The sequence below is a fragment of the Lepidochelys kempii genome, chromosome 2 (genome assembly GCF_965140265.1).
Source record: "Lepidochelys kempii isolate rLepKem1 chromosome 2, rLepKem1.hap2, whole genome shotgun sequence".
In the NCBI taxonomy this organism is placed as follows: domain Eukaryota; kingdom Metazoa; phylum Chordata; order Testudines; family Cheloniidae; genus Lepidochelys; species Lepidochelys kempii.
Window position 1 is genome coordinate 25964613 of NC_133257.1, and position 15677 is coordinate 25980289.

Below are 15677 nucleotides of genomic sequence, written 5' to 3' on the forward strand. Positions count from 1 at the left end.
ATGCCTAAGTGCTTTGTTAAACTAGCCCTGGTGCAGAAATTTTCCTATATGTCCTTATTCTGCATCACCATTTTCCTTTTTAATTCTCCTTCCTATGTAAGACAGACATCCTTCTTTTCGCTGGCTGAAATAATGGGTGAGTAACCTCCCACTGAACCATACTTGTTCTTCTCCTTGAAAGGTACCCCTGTTGACCTGCACACCAGGTGCATTTGAGTTCTATTGGCTGGTAGTGTCAGATTTCTGTGGTCAGATGTGAGCCGCTCGTGACATTTCGTTATGCTTCTGGTGAAACCCAAGAGAATGGTTCTATCTTTTCTTCCTTTAAAAATATACTGGACCATTTGAGAACCTGGGCCTAGAAGTCACAAGAGGCATGACTGACTCTAGTGGCATGAAGTTGTACTGACCAGTCATGAGAATCCACCTCTACTCCCGCGTATGAATAAAATAATTTTATATGGACATGGTTTTCATTGAAACTGGATATGGGCTGATTTTTCAGTCCTAGATTTATTTGCCTTTTACTACAGTTACTGAAAACTTTGTAAATAGATAAACACCACCATTCTCCATGCCACCATAATAAGAACTGCTTACTCCTTCTGGTCAAAACTGAAGCTTTCACCACACAGGCCCATTAGTTATGGTTCAACTTTGCTAATGCAAAATTGGAATTGCATTATTTGAAAATTTTTCATCTACAGATCATTCTTATTTTCCAAGATCACTTTACGAATAAATTAAACATAAGAGTTCTGAATTACAAATACAAATTGAGTATGTTTAAAAACTGGATATCATTATAAAAGGTGGTGGTTCCTTGCATCACCCAAAAAAAAAAAAAAAGATTGTAAGCAGGCCCAGCTGTTTTGTAATACCTCCTGCTGGCCAACTGTTGCATTGCAGGCACTCCTTGCCTCAGTTTCTCTCCCTGAGGTGAATGTCCATGGCTTTCCACACACCAGTCAGTTCTGGAGATTTCTTAACCTTCTGGTCATGTCCCAAAACAAGAATTCCAAACGACAAAGTCCTCCCCCCAAAAATGTTTTTTCCCTTTGGGGCTGCTCGTCAGCCCACCCTCTGGACATGGTTCTCGGCCCCTTTTTGGGCTCTGTTTGTGAGTCTTTCTCCACTCTTGGCTAGAACCCTGGCCCCAGGCTGGTTCCCCTGGAGTAATCTTTCCCCTGCAGACCCTGGCTCAGGACTTTCCACAGGAGCTCCTTGTGGTCCCAACTGCCAGACTAATCTCTGAGTCTCCTTATAAGGCTTAGGTGACCATTAAACTATCAACTGACCCTCCTAAGACCCACCCCTTCAGGGAAGCACCTAATTAATGATGGCACAGATGTTGGTGGCCACATTTCCATTTAAAGGGGATCATCACTTTGGTACAAACCTTTTTTATAGGTTTCAGAGTAACAGCCATGTTAGTCTGTATAGTCAGAGTTGGCATTGAGGTTTATTGCATGGATTGGTTCCTGAGTTAGAGTTACTTTGGTGCGGTGTGTAGTTGCTGGTGAGAATATGCTTCAGGTTGGCAGGTTGTCTGTGGGCGAGAACTGGCCTGCCTCCCAAGGTCTGTGAAAGTGAGGGATTGTTGTCCAGGATGGGTTGTAGATCAGTGATGATGTGTTGGAGAGGTATTAGCTGAGGACTGTATGTGATGGCCAGTGGAGTTCTATTGGTTTTTTTCTTGGGCTTGTCTTGCAGCAGGAGGCTTCTGGGTATATGTCTAGCTCTGTTGATCTGTTTCCTTATTCCCTCATGTGGGTATTGTAGCTTTGAGAATGCTTGATGAACCAATCCATGCAACAAACCTCGATGCCAACTCTGCCCACATATCTACACCAGTGACACCATTACAGGACCTAACCAGATCGGCCACACCATCACCGGTTCATTCACCTGCACATCCACCAATGTAATATACGCCATCATGTGCCAGCAATGCCCCTCTGCTATGTGCATCGGCCAAACTGGACTGTCCCTATGTAAAAGGGTAAATGGACACAAATCAGATATTAGGAATGGCAATATACAAAAACCTCTAGGAGAACACGTCCATCTCGCTGGACACACAATAGCAGATTTAAAGGAAGCCATCCTGCAGCAAAAAAAACTTCAGGACCAGACTTCAAAGAGAAACTGCTGAGCTTCAGTTCATTTGCAAATTTGACACCATCAGCTCAGGATTAAACAAAGACTGTGAATGGCTAGCCAACTACAAAAGCAGTTTCTCCTCCCTTGCTATTCACACCTCAACTGCTAGAAGAGGGCCTCATCCTCCCTGATTGAACTAACCTAGTTATCCCTAGCCTGATTCTTGCTTGCATATTTATACCTGCCTCTGGAAATTTCTACTACATGCATCCGATGAAGTGGGTATTCACCCACGAAAGCTCATGCTCCAATACGTCTGTTAGTCTATAAGGTGCCACGGGACTCTTTGCCGCTTTTAATCATATTTTAGTTGTTTGGGTTTTTTTCCTCCAGAAAATCGAAAATTGATTTCTCTGTTTAACTGATGTTTTCAGAATCTGTTTGTTAATTAAAAATGTGGTCCTGTCCAAATTCTTGAATATTTTAAGGGATCACTTAAAAATACATCCTCAACTCTTTCGCAGTCCATCTTTTCTTTCCAGAACTTTTATGTTAGTCATTCACAAAGAGTTTTACAGGCAGTGTAGCAGCAGAAAGGTAATTTGGGATATAACAAAAAGATTCCTATTTTCCCAACTTAGGGTACCCCAAGCATATCTAAAAAGAAATTGATTTTGGGGATCCAAATGTGCTTCTTTGCTGCTTTTTGTGCTAAATTACAAAAATGACGTTGCTAAATTATGACCTTTTGAACAGTCTATAAACAAGATCTGACAAGAACTTAAAAAACTTGTTCAATGATGTCATTTTCAATTATCTGCTTCATAAATACTATTATTTCTTTTTATATTTGTTCAAGACCTATAGGCCCCAGTTTTGCAACCACTTAACCTCATTCCTAACTTTAAACACATGGGTAGTTCCACTCCTTTCTCTCACCCGTTGTCTGTCTTATCTGCTCACATTGTAAATGTGAGGCAAAGTCTCTCTCTTGCTGCAGGTAATACCACATCCATCCCAGCATATGCCTTTCTTTCCTTGTCATTCTTCTTTTGTACACTAGTTTACATATTAATACTCTGAAAGGTTAGGCCATGGCATTTGGTAAATTGGTCAGTATGCAGATGTGTACATTCACTTTTTGGCTGGATGTGCATACACACATTGGATGTTACAAACTTGAGGGGTCTAGAAACTACAAATACTTACTTGCAGACCTGCTCAAAGTTTGGGGCTGTATTCTTTAAGGGATCTTGGGCCCCATTCTAACATGTTCTCCAGATTTGTAATCTATTCATGCTCCCAAGCACAAACAGGCATCAACATTTATTAACACTTGGTTTTTGAGAATCTCTTATTTAAGACACTTCTCATACTGTGATTCAAATTATTTACTCAATATTGCTGTCCTCCACTTCAATGCTTTGTCATTCAAAAGTACAACAGACTTGTTTAAGGAGGACGGTACAGTCAATAAAGACCGTAGAAATGCCAGTGAATACATTGACCCTAGAAATTGGCAGCTTTGTAAACAGCACCTGATGAGATCCTTTGAAAGTCATTGTTTAGAACTTTGCCGAGCTGTTAAGGGCCAGAACAGGACTTGAGTGCTAATGTTGTTCTGAACTCTGAAAAATGCTATCTAATCATGCACAAGCTATCATTTTGATTTTTGTATTATTTTGAGCTGGCAATTTTAACTACTGTGTACTTTGCACAATGGAACAAACAGAGCATGAAATTAAAGGTCACATATTAAATCTACTGATTTTTAACTTTTTTTGTACAGACCCTTCTATGGTTAGGGGTACCCATAGCCTTGGTTATGTTTAGGCAATGCTGAAAAAGAATTTGAATACAAAACTCCTAACAAACGTAGTTGTAAGTTGAAATACTGTAGAACAATTATATCTGGAAAGGTTGGCAGACTCAAGGCTTGTACTGCTTTTAAGTCACTAAACCTAAATATAGCATGATGTGAGTAGCCATCATATTTTATAAGCTTGTTAAAATTTAATCATGTACAATATAAACAAAGACCGCAACTAGATATCAAATATATGTGATCTGAAACCCCACTCCTCACTTTCTTCTGTGTGTCCATTTTTTAAGAATGTAAACTCCTCCTAGCAGGGAGGGTAAGTGCAGTTCTTCTTCTCTGACTCAGAGATCTACCTTTTCACCCCTGACCAGTCCCTCACCATTCTGACCTGTGTCTGAGCTTGTCTCTCCAGCATCTCCTCCTAGATGTCTTGGCATCATTTTGCTATTCTCAAAACTAAACTCCTCTACCCCTCCCCTGAAACACTCTCTACTTCTTCCCTCTTACTCATCCCCTGCCATTATCTGTCATGGCTTAAAACTCCACCATTCTCCATGCCACCTAAGCCTGTAACTTGGGGTTTTTATTCCACAAAGTCGTCCCCTTGGAGGGAGGGAGAGAGAGAGAGGAAAAAAACAGATGTGACAAATGCTACTCCAGTTTAATGCCCTACTGGAAGGCGATTAGATGCTATGATGATGAGAGCTGTACAAGAGCTTGAATAGAAAAGTTTGTCACATGTGGCCAAATCTTGCGGCTGCCTCTGGTTCCTTCATAACATTTCTAAAATCTACCCTTTTATTTCAGTATGGACAGCCAAAACTCTCACCTAGTGCCTGCTCCTCTCCCATCTTGATTACTGTAACCTCATCCTCTCTAAATTTCCTGACACTCATTTCATCCCCTTCAGTCCATCCAGAATGCACTAAGGTCGTCTTTTTTTTGTGCATCACTCTGACTGCATCATTTCTTTCTTTGAATTCTACCACTGGCTCCCTCTGTTGCACCACATCAAATTCTAGCTCCTTCTCCTTTGTCTTCAAAGCCCTTCCCAACTCTGTCCCCTTACTAATAGGGCTGCCAATTTTGATTCGATGTATTCCTGGAGGTTTCATCACATGATATAGTCTTTAATTAAAGATTAATTGCTGGAGCCTCCAGGACAATCGTGGAGGGTTGGCAACCCTACTCACTAATTGCCTTGCATTGCCTGCTAGACTTCTATACTTGTTGCCAATTCTCTCTGAAATGTCTTTATGCCTTTTACAAATGGAACCCTGAATTGATCCGCAATGGCTATATACTTTCTTCAAGACCTACCTCTTCCACAGAGCCTACCATTACGTCATGATTTCCAGGTGGGGTTGGAGGTGTGCAGATGAGGGGATGTGAGAGGGTGTCCTGCCTCCCTTACTTCCAGATACAGATGCTGTCTCTGTTTCCCCTTGCTAATTGGCTAGGGTAGCCCTTTGGCTAAGCCCCAAGACTACTACTCCCTTTTCAGGGTAAACAGGCCAAACTGCTTCACCTATAGGTGCAGAAGCTCATGAGTAGTCGTTTACCCCTGGACTTCTTCCACAGGCCTGTGAGCAGCTGCTGTGCTCTCTTGGTCTCTCACCAGTCTCTAGCTTTCTAAACCAAATCAAGCCTCTCTTCCTCTGGGTTCTTCACCAAGCCCTTTTCCTGTTCCATTAGGTCTCTTCCCAGTGTCTTCCATAACCCAGGCTCTTTGTCAGGAGTGGCTCCACAGCAGGTCCTGTTCCTTTCAGTTAAATACCCACAACAGTTCTCATATGCTTCCCTCATCTCTCACTCACAGTCCTTGCCCTACGTATAACGTTGCCCAATCTACATTGATTATCTTCGTGGACCGCAAGTCCCGGAATGCCTTGGTTCTGGGCAGAATCAGGAACCTTGACAAAGCTGGATCTTCAATCCCACTTAAAGGGCCACCTTTCCTTGTGATATGATAGTTGATACATAATGCACATATAGAAAATGCGCATGAAAGTTGTATATATTTCTTTGTATTCTCTTCCCCCAACCACCCTTCATGTTTCACTTGTCTTCATCAATTGTATAGTGCTGTTTTTATGTTTGTACAACACCTAGCATAAGAAGCCTTGTTCCTGGGTTGGGCCTCTGGGCACTACTGCATTAGAAATATTTAATAAGATCTAGCTTTATAACAGAGTAGCATTTAACTCAAGAATGCTTTTTTAATTTTTTTGGTACCTAGACATTCAAAGCACCTGGTTGAAAATCATGTTGGGATGATGTACAAAAATTGAATGTGACTGTGTTATATGTTGTTGTTACTCTAAAATCCCTCTTCTTCTGCTCTTCAGGACCTTGCAAATTAGAGAATTAAATGTGATGCTTGGTTTCAATATGAGGGCACAGCATTGTGAAAAATGCAGCCTCTTTTTGCAGTGGACATAAGTTAATGCCAGACACATTTCAACTGTACATTCTGAAAATTCCTAAGAGACGATAAAAAGATTTGCAGTGCGTCTTCGCTGGCAATGGGTTTACTATGCACTGGCTTGCAGCTATAATGCTGCACAACATACATCTATGGTCAGATTTCACTTCCAGAGGAAAAAAGGAAAAATTTGCTTTTGTGATTGTTAATAAACTGCTATTCGAATACTTAACACGGTATATTTAAATCCTATAGAAAAAAATATCTATTGAACTGAAAAATGCATCCACTGCAGCATTGAGAACAAATGTTCTAATTCCTAGTGTCCATCTAAGAATATCTTGTAGATTAACAAGCATTTCTTTTAGGACCCCTTACTTCCCAGGTATTTGAATGCAACCTGGTATACACTTTTTTTTTTTTTTTAAATGACAGCTGTTTTGAACTGTGGAAACAGCATTCTTCTAGGGAAAAGTCAGTCTTTGCCTTTGAATTCTAGTGCAATAAAAGAGTTTAACTATTTAGCCTTTCATCATGAGGACATACATATGTTTCTTCCATTCTTCAAAAATTCCACAAGTGTTTCAATAGATATATCTTAAAATTCAGCATAAAGAAGATGTTTATATTTTAGGTATGAGGCTCCTGACCCTTTCTGAACGGGTTCCTGGTGGAATTTTATATTCCGACACAGTATCATTACTGCATGACTTTCTTATTTGATGTAGTTGTTTGATGTTTTTGTATATGAAGGGTTCCTATGTACATGTAACCGAGACTGGTCATTTGATATTGCTACTATTTGACTCGTCTGTGAAGTTCTATCCTGCATTCCTTCATTGGTTCTCTCACAGATCTACGTCTAATGATATCTAGGTTCTCTTACTGATCTTTATCTAGTGATGATGACAACTGGGTTCAAAGAGAAGGAAGACCAGTAATAGTTATTCTTTAGTGAAAGTATTAATGAGGAGGAGGACTATATTGGAGATCATATGGGAATCTTGTGGGATTTTGTAGGGTTCTATAAGCCCTTCCTTTGGCTATGTATGATAGTGCTGGGAGAGATGGTGAAGGGTTTGGGCCGTGATGCTTTCAACATGCTGGTGACAAATAGCTCTAGGTCTTGAATTGAGGCTTGGTGTGATGTCTTCTTCCCCTATGTTTGGCCAAATTGGGGCCATCATTGAGGATAAGCTCGAAGTTTGGTCCAGGTAAACTGAAGGCAGTGTTGTTCGACTGGAGGAAAGGATTTGGAAAGCTTGGTGAGAATTGTGCTTGTCCCCATTGTGGAACCCATGCATCTGAAGAAGTGGGTTTCTTACCCATGAAAGCTTATGCCCAAATAAATGTGTTTTTAAGGTGCCACCAGACTCCTCGTTTTTGTTGTTGTTGAAGAGTGTCAGTTAGTTGTAGCACATATAGTTAGTTCTGGACCCTCAATTGCTTCTACAGTCTGAGTGGCTGTGGTGGCCAGAAGAGCTGCCTTTTTTTTTTTTTTTCTTCCTTACATGGTGCAATGATTTACAACTCTTTCTCCGATATGCACCTTGGCTACTGTTATCTGGGCCTCTGTGGTCCCTAGAGTAGCTGAATATGACATACTCTACATAGGGCTACCCATAAATACCGTTGAGAAGCTTCAGCTAGTGCAGAAGGCAGTGACACATTCTTTCAGCAGGATTGGAGAGAGAGAGCACAGGATACCAGTTCTGCAGTGCTAGCACTGGCCTCCTCATACAGTTTAAACAGTTGATTTCTAGAACGACTATCTTACCACACGCCGTTGTGGCAGGTTGGTCACCAAAGGTTCTCACGTTAACTATCCTGAGATTTAAATATCTGAGGCCATGCGATCGAGCTTTTCAGTGGAGCATGTGTTACCCCTGCTGTGGTTCTGAAAACCCTTGGTAACTTAACTATTTCACTCCAGGCGGTATCAGGAATAAATTGGTGGGAACACAAGCAATTCCATCATGATAAAAGATTTATGGAAGTAAGCATGCTCTATCTAAAACTGCAGTGCATTAGATTTAAGCACACACAGACACAAGCAATAGGTTTAGAACATCCCAGATATTTACCTAACATCTGGAACGGTGTTGAGTAATTAACAGCAGGTTCCCAGTGGGCAGTTGCTCACCCACCAGGGAGAAAAGATGTCAGGAAAAAGTCTCTCAAGATGGCTTCAGAGGACTGCTCCAAAGTATACTCTATTAGCTAGTCTTTTATAACTAACTTCTACAAAACATATAGGTCATAATGATCCCTACTAAATCATCATTTTCCCTAACTTTCAATAAACTTCTAATATCAGACGAGCTCAGACTCAAGGTTTTCCAACTACCAAGATTTTCAGTCTCACTTGTTTACTTTTCTTTCCCCTCCTCCCGTTCTGCTTAGCAGAAACTGTAGATAGTTTTGACCTTGCTTTTGAAAGCCTGTTTTTCAAATTAGCCCTTAACTATGTGGTGTTCTATTTTATTAATTCATGGTGGCTGAATGCACATAATATGGTTGCAACTGGCTTGATCACATTCTGGGATACACATATCCACCAAATCCAGGGTTACAGATGAGCAATTCCAGAATTCACTTACCCTGCTAATCCAGTCAAGCCTAAATTTAACCTTCAAGCCAAAGCCCTTCTGGAGAGTTTTCTGAGGAAAAGCACTGTATAGGAGCAATTATTATTTATTTATTTATTTAGACTTTTGCCTGGTGTAGGTTGGTGGGCAAGAGTTTTATGTTGACTCTTTTTTGAGGATATGTTCTGAGATTTTGTTCGTTTGTGATAGCTGTACATTTAGGTGGTGTTTCATGATTATATTGTTTCTACTCTGCTAGTATCTCGAGGATGTTAAATAGCAGCTACTAAATTTAGATATTTTAGATCAACTCTCTGGAGAACTTGCATTCAAGAGTTTCTAAAGAGCTGTGTGAACAACTCACACAACCATTAATGTTGATTTTCAGTAATTCTTGGAATACTGGGGAAGTGCCAGAAGACCTGAAAGCAAGCTAATGTTGTGCCAAAAATTAAAAAGGGTAAACAGGGTGATGTAGGTAATTATAGGCCTGTCAGTCTGACATTGATCCTCGGCAAGATAATGGAGCAGCTGATATGGGATTTAATTAAGAGAGAATTAAAAAAGAGTAATATAATTAATGCCAATCAACATGGGTTTATGGAAAATAGATCCTGTCAAACTAATTTGGTATCTCTTTTGATGAGATTACAAGTTTAGTTTATAAAGGTTATAGTGTTTATGTTGTTAGACCACTGTAAAGCATTTGACTGGGTACCAAATAACATTTTGGTTAAAAAAAAAAAAAAAAAAAAAAGTAGAAAGATATAAAGGTAACTTAACACACATTAAATGGATTAAAAACTGACAGATCTCAAAACACAATTTTAAATCAGGAATCATTATTGAATGATGATGTGGTGCAGTGGTTCTCAAACTTTAACAGCCTGAGGACCCCTATTGTGATTTAAAATTTTTCGCAGACCCCCAAGTGCCCCACTCAGCCCCAGGCCCCGCGCCCAATCCACCTCTTCCAGCCTCTTTCTGCCCCCATCCCCGCTCCTCCCCCTCCCTCACAGTGCCTCCTGCATGCTGCTGACCAGCTATTTTGTGATGTGCAGGAGGCCCGAGGAGGGAAGGGGAGGAGTTGATCAGCAGGGTTGGCGGACCCCCTGGAGTACCCTGGGCCCCAGTTTGAGAAACGCTGGTGTAGTGTGTTTCTAGTGGGATCCCATAGGGATTGGGTCTTAGTCCTAAGCTATTTAATATTTTTATCAATGACTTGGAAGAAAACATAAAATAATCACTGATAAATTTTGCAGCAGACACACACACACACACACACACACACACACACACACACAAAATTAGAGAAGTGCTAAATAATGAAAAGGACAGATCGCTGATTCAGAGTGATTTGGATTGCTTGGTAAAATGGGTGCAAGCAAATGACATTTATTTTAATATGGCTAATGCCAATGCAGACCTCCAGGAACAATGAATGTATGTGATACTTATAGGCTGGGGACTCTATCCTGGGAAGCAGTGATTCTGGGAAAAAAAAACGTGGGGGTTGTGGAGGATAATCAGCTGAACATGAGCTCCCCTATAGCCAAAAGGGCAAAGGCACTCTTCAGGTGCATAAACAGGGGAATCTCAAGTAGAAGTAGAATGGTTATTTTACCTCTGGAGTTGTTGGAATACTGCTATTCAGTTCTCACATCCAGAATTCAAGAAGGATATTGCTACATTTGAAAGGGTTCAGAGAAGAGCCACAGAAATGATTAAAGGATTAGAAAACCTACCATACAGTAAAAAGAAAAGGAGGACTTGTGGCACCTTAGAGACTAACAAATTTATTTGAGCATAAGCTTTCGTGAGCTACAGCTCACTTCATCGGATGCATTCAGTGGAAAATACAGTGGGGAGATTTATATACATAGAGAACATGAAACAATTGGTGTTACCATACACACTGTAACAAGAGAGTGATCACTTAAGGTGAGCTATTACCAGCAGGAGGGGGGGGGGGAACCTTTTGTAGTGATAATCAAAGTGGGCCATTTCCAGCAGTTGACAAGAACGTCTGAGGAATGGCAGGGGTGGAATAAACAAGGGGAAATAGTTTTACTTTGTGTAATGACCCATCCACTCCCAGTCTCTATTCAAGCCTAAGTTAATTGTATCCAGTTTACAAATTAATTCCAATTCAGCAGTCTCTCGCTGGAGTCTGTTTTTGAAGTTTTTTTGTTGAAGAATTGCCACTTTTAGGTCTGTAATCGAGTGACCAAAGATATTGAAGTGTTCTCCAACTAGTTTTTGAATGCTATAATTCTTGACGTCTGATTTGTGTTTATGCTCAAATAAACTTGTTAGTTTCGAAGGTGCCACAAGTACTCCTTTTCTTTTTGTGAATACAGACTAACACGGCTGCTACTCTGAAACCTACCATACAGTAGTAGATGCAAAGAGCTCAATCTAATTAACTTAACAAAGAGAATGTTAAGGAGTGACTTGATTATAGTCTCAAACAGAGGTTCTCAAACTGTGGTCCATGGACCACCAGTGTTCTGCGAGCTCCATTCAGGTGGTCCGTGGATAATTCCCTCTAAGGTATGTTCCTGGGCAGCCGCACATGAGAGAATGAGGGTCCATCCACCCCTGGGGGCAGGGAGGGGGCGGAGTTGGGGTGGGGACTTCGGGGAAGAGGTTGGAATGGCGGCAGGGAAGGGGTGGGAAGAGGCGGGGCAGGGGTGGGGCCTCATTGAAGGGGTGGAGTGGGGCGGGGCCGGGGGGCAGGGGAGCAAGGAGGGGGGTGTCAGTGATGCAGCCCTCGGGCCAATGCACTAGTCCTCATGTGGCCCTCGTGGTCATTTGAGTTTGAGACCCCTAGACTACATGATCACAATGGTCCCTTCTGGCCTTGGAATCTAGAATCTATTTATTCCTGTTGGTGTATTTATAAAGAAATATAACATACCTAAGTTGAGAGATGGACTACAATGTACTTCCTGCTTTAAGTTTTAGAAGATGTATTTAACCTCTTCCCTGGAAAGAGTGAGAGAGCTATGATAGAAGAGATTGAAGACTTATTCACCAGCCAGAGATTTTGCTATATCATAACCTCTGGATTTAGGTTAGTAGATTTTCATGATCTCCTTTATGGACCTAATAGGAGAGGCAAAATGATAACCTGAAATTGCTCACTCTTTTGGGCTGACAGTAATGGAAATTTCAAAACAACTTTTACAAGTTGTATCTGACAACACACATTTGTGAAAGTGCTAGAACAAACTGCATGATAATACCAAGAGACTCCACCCATAGTCACAACAGATAAAAACAGATATGACTTTATATCCGTTTTTACAGGGGAAAAATGTATTCAGCCTACTAGTGTAAAACCAAAAGGAGATGGAAAATATGTAAGTGAAAAGAGGTGCAGCGCAAATGAGGATATATTGCAAAGTGGTCTTCGTTCTGTAGATTCTGTTCTTTGCAGGTGTGAATGGGTGCAGCTGCATTGGCACTAGCAGAGACTTTTGTCCCATGTTAGTTCAAAATCACTTTGACATTAGCCAGTGTGAAATATTTACTGCTAAGTAGCTGCAAATTTTGTACATGTTCACTCTCCTTGACATAGTGAATGCAGGCCACTGTTACCATGGGTTGTAGAAAATATGAAATCTTTAAGAGAACACTTTAATAATTCTCTAGACTCCCTTTTGCAGGACATTTTAAATCATTGTAGTGCTGAATCTTCCCTTCTTGAACCCAAATTATTCTATATAAAAAAGAAATAGTTTGGCCTGGGAATCATATATCCAGTGTATATTGTGATTGAATTAAATATGTTTCAACCATATTGTTACACTGCAGAGGACATAACCCAGAAGGTTTGGGTTTACCAATGTATAAAATGTGAACTCAGTAATTCATTTTAGCTGTAGAGAGACCAGTTTTGCAGAAATATATCCAGAACATTAACTCTTTTTTACAAGTACGTGACAATTTTAACTGATAGCGATACTTAGTTAAACTCCAGCCCAATGTAGCATAGATATGCTGTCGGAGAGAAGGGTGGAGGAGAGAAAATCTTGAAAGGGACAGAAATATTGTCAGGGGGGTGAAGCAGCAGATTGTGCTGACAGAGCTAAATAATATACACAAAGCAAGGAATGCATGTTTGTATGAGCTCCGAACTAAATTGAAACAGCCGGTGAGAATCAGTGTTAACAGCTAGCGTGATGTATGATTGGTTTTGTCTTTGTTCACACTAGAAAGCACTGCTGGTTTAATCATACTCATATAGTTAAAGTAAAAAGAAAAGGAGTACTTGCGGCACCTTAGAGACTAACCAATTTATTTGAGCATAAGCTTCCATGAGCTACAGCTCACTTCATCGGATGCATACTGTGGAAAGTGTAGAATCATAGAATCATAGACTATCAGGGTTGGAAGGGACCTCAGGAGGTCATCTAGTCCAACCCCCTGCTCAAAGCAGGACCAATCCCCAATTAAATCATCCCAGCCAGGGCTTTGTCAAGCCTGACCTTAAAAACTTCTAAGGAAGGAGATTCTACCACCTCCCTAGGTAACGCATTCCAGTGTTTCACCACCCTCCTAGTGAAAAGGTTTTCCTAATATCCAACCTAAACCTCCCCCACTGCAACTTGAGACCATTACTCCTTGTCCTGTCCTCTTCTACCACTGAGAATAGTCTAGAACCATCCTCTCTGGAACCACCTCTCAGGTAGTTGAAAGCAGCTATCAAATCCCCACTCCTTCTTCTCTTCTGCAGACTAAACAATCCCAGTTCCCTCAGCCTCTCCTCATAAGTCAGACCCCTAATCATTTTTGTTGCCCTTCGCTGGACTCTCTCCAATTTATCCACATCCTTCTTGAAGTGTGGGGCCCAAAACTGGACACAGTACTCCAGATGAGGCCTCACCAATGTCGAATAGAGGGGGACGATCACGTCCCTCGATCTGCTCGCTATGCCCCTACTTATACACAGATCTTTTTATACACACAAAGCATGAAAAAATACCTCCCCCCACCCCACTCTCCTGCTGGTAATAGCTTATCTAAAGTGATCACTCTCCTTACAATGTGTATGATAATCAAGTTGGGCCATTTCCAGCACAAATCCAGGTTTTCTCTCCCCCCCCCCCCCCAAACCCACTCTCCTGTTGGTAATAGCTTATCTAAAGTAACCACTCTCCTTACAAAAAGAGTAAAGTAAAAAGAAAAGGAGTACTTGTGGCACCTTAGAGACTAACCAATTTATTTGAGCATAAGCTTTCGTGAGCTACAGCTCACTTCATCGGATGCTCGAAAGCTTATGCTCAAATAAATTGGTTAGTCTCTAAGGTGCCACAAGTACTCCTTTTCTTTTTGTGAATACAGACTAACACGGCTGTGACTCTGAAACTCTCCTTACAATGTGTGTGATACAAACCCACCTCGTGTGGATGCTGTTACGCCAGTACATCTTATTCTGGTTCATAGGTCTGATCATAATCCTGCAATTTTGTTATACATCTTTTTAAGTTCATGTACTAGATACATGAATCATTTTATTTTCTTTGTGTTTCTTTTCATGTTTCTTCCTGCCTTTATGTAGGAATATCTGTACATAATATTCCAAAAATAGTCGGTGAAATTGATCCATATTAACGTGTGGTTCTGCTCTGTAAAACTCATTGTGGGGTTTATTGTGTTTCACTAACTACATATCAAATTTGTTTAATTTACAAGTAAAATTATTATTTTTCCTAGCTTTCAGCTGTGTGAACTCAGCGTGGGACCTGAAATTCAACCTGACTTCTCACCAGTAGTAGCAGATATTCTGCAAGCCAAATTCTGTTCTCTGTTAAACCAGTGCATCCCAATTATCCCCAAACTCTGCCCTCATTGGCACAGGAAGTTGTACAGGGGGTCATGAAGATTAAAAAAACCAGCTTGACGTTATGACAGGTTTCAGAGTAGCAGCTGTGTTAGTCTGTATCCGCAAAAAGAAAAGGAGTACTTGTGGCACCTTAGAGACTAACCAATTGCTCAAATAAATTTGTTAGTCTCTAAGGTGCCACAAGTACTCCTAATGTCAAGCTAAAAGAAAAGAAGCCCAGGTTGAGTTTAATGGACTGATGGATTTAACTAATAAGCTATACCACTTTTTACTTATAAATATAACAAACTTGGTATGGACCCAATAAATCTGAAGCCCCATTGAGCCAGTTGAACAATCACTTTTATGAATAAAATATCACTTTGACTCTGATCCATCTATCTGGAGAAAGGGAAATGAATGGTTTGTTGGTTCAGAGTTCACTCCCTGCTTCAGAGGAAGAGGTGTATTTTGTAATGTAGAGCACTAGCTAAGCAAAGAGGCATACTCTATGCGGAGTTGGCCTGGGAGAAAGAGAGCCAGGACCTGTAACATCTTGACATCTTCTTTAATAAGTTGTCTTCTGTCAAGAGTAGGATCATGTGAAAATTAAGAACATTGGCCTGAGTCTGTGAAAATTGCTCATTCAGTGACTTATCATATTGAATACAAAATAATGAAATCTGCACTAAGTAATATTTAGTATCAAAGTGTATACACTAGTCACCATTAAAAAGTTAACATTTGACTATAGCTGTAACTATTGAGGTATCTCTGTGGGTAAGTGCTGACCTTTTATGGTAAGCATTATGGAAAAGTGGCAGAATCGGGTCCTTTATGACTTAATTATTTATACAGGTTAGATTCTGAACAGGTAAGAGAAAGTGGTAGACTTGTGTGATGCAAGGA

At 40.7% G+C, this 15677-nt stretch overlaps 1 protein-coding gene across 2 annotated transcripts in view; it reads left to right on the forward strand.

The window, feature by feature from the left end:
- SAMD12 (sterile alpha motif domain containing 12) overlaps positions 1 to 15677 on the forward strand; it is a 238050-nt gene that overhangs the window by 56011 nt on the left and 166362 nt on the right. The gene's annotated exons all lie outside the window — the stretch shown is intronic.